Here is a 5,145-nt window from a genome sequence, read left to right as displayed (position 1 = left end):
AGAATGAGAGAAAGGTTTATAAAAATTTGAAATAAATTAAGTGTATGTATATATATATAGGTAAAAAGGTAATTTTTTTTTTTTTTGAATTTGACCGTTTTCAAACGGTCTAAAGTGACAACGGTTACTTTTTTGCGCGTTACAATTCGTTTCCATGGCAACGAGAATCAACGCAACGAGCAACAACGAGATTGGGGGCGGTGTGCTTCTCGTCGTAACGCCGTTGAGGGGTGCCACCTCACCCGCGTTTCTTCTCGTTTGGACCCGTACAGCATACTCTAAAAACACGACACCAACAACTGATCGTTTTCCTTTTTTTATGAATATATCTTTTACCATGTGCGGCTACGTGGCAAAATTCACCATGAGATGAATATTGATCGTGGATTTTTAGCATTAGTCCAAAACTTATGTCAATTGGTTGTCACACCCAAATAAAAGTTTAACCTAAATTGCTAGATAAAAAGTTTGAAAAGTCAAAAGAAAGTCTTACCTCTTCATCTCAATTCACACGCAACGCAACAACAGACACACGAATTCCAACGCCCATTTTATATTCCGACCTTTCCTTCATCTCCGGTGGCTTCCTCTTCCAGCGAATATTTCTTCTCCGACTAAGTGGAGTCTCAAATCCATGTTGCAGCAGCAGGAGGATGTTGGAAAGCAGAAAATAACAGTTGACTTTAGCAAAAATATGTTCCTGATTCTTCCTAATTAATATTCCGACGACACCTTCATCTCCGGTGGCTCCCTCCTCCGGCAAAACTTTCTACTCCTATTAACTGGATGTCGCCACTAGTGACTCATCTACGCCGGATCTCTTTTGACACTTCACATCCTCCGACGTTCAAAGAGCCTAGATCTCATGTGTTTTCAAAACTTATGTTTTTGTTTACTAAATCTCACTCTTAACGACATCTGTTTCTTATCAGTCAAACATGATGTGTTGTATTGTAGGTCTGATTCCGATACTTTGGTCGTCTCCGTCATGGAAACCAACCGGTGGCCACACTAAGGCTAAGGCTCCGCAGCGAGGTGGGAGGCAGGAAACTGCCACTGGTGGTGGAGTCCGTGATTCGCTTCCTCATTTCTTCAACTTTCTTCTCAAATAGAGGGAGATGGTGATAAGTGCATATGCAGTTTCTGACGTTAGGAGGCTGAGGGAGATGGCAACAAACAGATCTAGAGAGGGAAAAGGCACAGGCGTGGTGCTTCTAGCGGCGTTACTCTTGTTCCGACAGTGTAACGGTGGTTCCGATGACGATGACGGTGGTTCCGACGACGGTGACGGTGGTTTCGGTGACGGTGACGGTGGTTCCGGCAATGCTCAGGTGGTCTTATGGTGGCCTAGATCTAACTTACGATGAGAGAGAGTATCTATGAAGAGTGTGTGATGGATATAAATATTTTTAATTGGTGGTTCAAATATGTTCTCATTTATTCTGAATTTAAGAAAAGTTCTCAATTGAATATATATATATATATATATATATATATATATATATATATATATATATATATATTACCAAATGGTACAAGATTTTGTATAGAAAATGCCTTATTTTCTTCAAAGTCTAATAGAAACTTATTAAGTTTCAATGACATATATTTCAAAGGTTATGACACAAAAATTGTGACCATTGAAAATAAGAAATATATGTATATTATAGACAAAAACCATGTGCTTGAAAAACTACCAACACTTGATTCTGGTCTGCATTATACATATATACATATGATTGAATCAAATATGGTAGTAGAAGGAAAACATTGTGATCCTGGGACATTCAGTTTATGACATGATAGGTTGGGTCACCCAGGATTAACAATGATGCGAAGGATAATTGAGAATACACACGGGCATCCATTGAAGGACCAAAAGCTTCCTCAATCCAATAGCATAAAACCATGTGCATCTTGTTCCCTTGGAAAGTTAATTATAAAACATTCTTCAATGAAAGTTGAAAGGGAGTCACCTAGATTTCTAGAAAGAATTCAAGGTGATATATGTGGACCGATTCACCCACCATCTGGACCATTTAGATACTTTATGGTCTTAATAGATGCATCCAGCAAATGGTCTCATGTTTGCCTATTATCAACTCATAATATGGCATTTGCAAAGTTTCTTGCCCAAATTATTAAATTAAGGGCACATTTCCCTGATTATACTATCAAAAGAGTGAGACTTGATAATGCTGGTGAATTTACTTCACAAGCATTTAATGACTATTGTATGTCTGTAGGAATTGTTGTTGAGCATCCAGTTGCTCATGTACACACACAAAATGGTTTAGCTGAATCACTGATTAAACTGATGGGTTTTGAGCATTCTAACACTTCCTAAGTGTACATGCAACCCTAATAACCTTGAATCTATGTTTTCTCTATATACATGCAAATTTCTTTTCAAGGTTATTTCCTAACTAGCATGGCATGGGGATTACATAGAACATAAAACTAGTAGAAATACATACCTTGTTGTTGCTTGGATTCCTTCAAGACTTTGTGAGACTAGCACCCCAAATGTTGTGCCTCAAATGCTTCACACAACACCACAAGACTTGGAATAACTTGAGAGAATGTCACTTAGCCTCAAAATCGGTTATGCCCTCTCTAGTAACACTAGGTCATCATTTTGCTAGCCATAGGGTTCCTTTTATAGTGTTGTCACAATTAGGGTTTACACATGAATGCCCTTAATTGTCATGACTCTTGATTTCTCATGACCCATGGGTTTGTAACTCCCATGGACTATCCATGGAGCTCCAAATGGTTACATCCATAACCCATAAACCATGGATCATTAATCCACCATAAAAGAATTGATGATTGTCATAATCAACCCTATATATTTAATTAGTCTCACTTTGATCACCAGATTAATACTAGATTAATACTTGATCAATACTAATTAAATAATACTATTATTAATATATTAGAACTTATAATATATTAATAATCATAAGTGCCTTATTCTCTCATTTAGTCTATCCAAGTATTGCAATGTCATGCAACCCAAATGGACCATGCCGGGTCGGGTCAAGTTCATACCAAATAAAGTTATGGACTTAGACACTATATCCAACAGTCTCCCACTTGGATAAGTCTAATAACTATATTTGCAAATATGACTTCAAAACCCGACTAGCAATCGTAGCTCTTTCAAAGTCTCTCGGAACTAAGATGATGATGATACGCCATTTAAGATAAGTGATCATATATCCTCTGTTCTCATGATATCAGCCGGACAAACACATGGAACATGGTCTTACTTATTGTCCAGCATTTGTTTCTCGATCTCTGATTTGTTTCGACATAGAACTAAATTGAACACATCAATTAGGTTCTGACCGGGCCCGGTACATAAGTCAAAACCAAATCATCGAGGGGCCCAGATATCGCTTCTATTTCTAGAAGGAACAGATAAACTTCGACTGATATGCTTGTACTAACTACTTGTTGAATTATTCACAAAGGCACGTTTTATAACATCGAGTTACCAATGCGTTTTCGTACAATCAATGAATAACCAACTCATAGTCAACAACTCATATCTCTAGGTTTGAAGATTTATATGATATTACCGTCTCACGATCACTCGAGATAAATTCCATGAAGTGATGCAAGTGAGCGTGGGTTGAGTCCAATACTCAGCCCTTATGAGTACTCATGAATGTTGTAGCAACCATTGCATTATCTAAAGCACTTTAGACAAATCATACAAGCCAAATTCATGACAGTCTTGATTCATATCTACTTCCAACATATGACTGACTGTGGATGGTTTGAATAATATGATATATACCATAACATAATTATTCTGGAAGTCAAAACATGCAAAGTGAAACACAAGAATAATACTAATCTTATATGGCCCCAACACTTTGAGTGTAAATAAAACACCTTTTATTTAAGCACCATATTGATTACTCATTATTTATGTTTCGATTAATCAACTTTATGCTTGAATTAAAACATTAGTTGTCCCATGCTCCAAGCATGTACACTATGGTTTTCCAAACAACAATTATGCCATACTCCAAGTATGCATACTATGTTTACATATGGTCCTCTCTTTGTGAAATAGATCAATTGACAATATTCCAATGATGCTCATTTCACAATTCCAATCCTTGTTGTAAATGAAAAAATACCAAACTCTTGCCATTTACTGTAATCTGTTAGATTCTAAACTTATATGCAATGATCCCCTTGTAATGACTATGCACAGAAGTCACAAAGACTTGACAACAGACATTACAGGATATTTCAATGGAAAGCAATTCCATGAAGTCTCAAATTCAAAGTACATTCCTTTGAACATCCTTCTTGCATTAAGTTCTCTAATCTTACACAGATTCAAAAAGTAACTTCCACCTATGGAAACAATTCCATATTCCTTCTTGCATTAAGTTCTCTAATCTTACACAGATTCAAAGAGTAACTTCCAATTGTCCATGAGTAACCAATCTTTGGTAAACCTCAAACTGTCCTCGATAATTTTGCTTAATCATTTTAGTCATTTCCAGTTCTATTCCTTTTTTCCATCTTAATGCCCTAGGCATTTGGAAAATTTAGAATGGATGAATATTATAGCACATGTAATCAAACTTATACCCAAAGCATATGGGACATGATTTATGCTATAAAATTTTTTATTTGCCATGTTTTCATAATTCGAACTATGAAGAGGGATGCCGTAATCATAATCGAATTTTGAGAACGCAACATATATAGAAATTCCTTATGTTGAACAATTCCAACATAACATTCACATATATCCTTGACTAAAGTTGATAAAACTCAATCTAAGCTGGTAGAATTGGAATGAAGTATAAAATCCTCTCCCTTAATTATAGCAAACAACTTTTCAAAGCAAATTGAAACTTTTGTTTTCTATAATTAACATTGCTAACCTGCAATATTTAACATAATCGTCATGCTCCCACTAGCATAATGATTACCAGCATAACACTTTATGCTCCCACTAGCTTTGACATGTACTCAGAAATCAACTGGACTTCTAGAAATCAATACTTTATTGACTTTCTTACCAAAGTTCATATTTCTGATACTAGATTGCTTTGATAAGACTTTATCAAAAAACATACACCTTTCCTTAGATAGCTCACATGTTTGTCT

The 5,145-nt window shown here is 36.1% G+C and overlaps 1 long non-coding RNA gene across 1 annotated transcript; it reads left to right on the top strand.

The window, feature by feature from the left end:
* Window positions 1-783: 783 nt before the first annotated feature.
* LOC145103980 (uncharacterized) lies at window positions 784-1,465 on the top strand. The gene is made up of 2 exons (XR_013706965.1): window positions 784-867; window positions 958-1,465. It is a non-coding gene; the product is annotated as an uncharacterized LOC145103980 (long non-coding RNA).
* Window positions 1,466-5,145: the final 3,680 nt, after the last annotated feature.

Source organism: Lactuca virosa, chromosome 4 (genome assembly GCF_052849685.1).
Source record: "Lactuca virosa cultivar CGN04683 chromosome 4, Lactuca_virosa_CGN04683_v6, whole genome shotgun sequence".
NCBI lineage: Eukaryota > Viridiplantae > Streptophyta > Magnoliopsida > Asterales > Asteraceae > Lactuca > Lactuca virosa.
The sequence above is the reverse complement of the archived record's forward strand: the minus strand, read 5'-3'. Positions and strand labels throughout refer to the sequence as shown.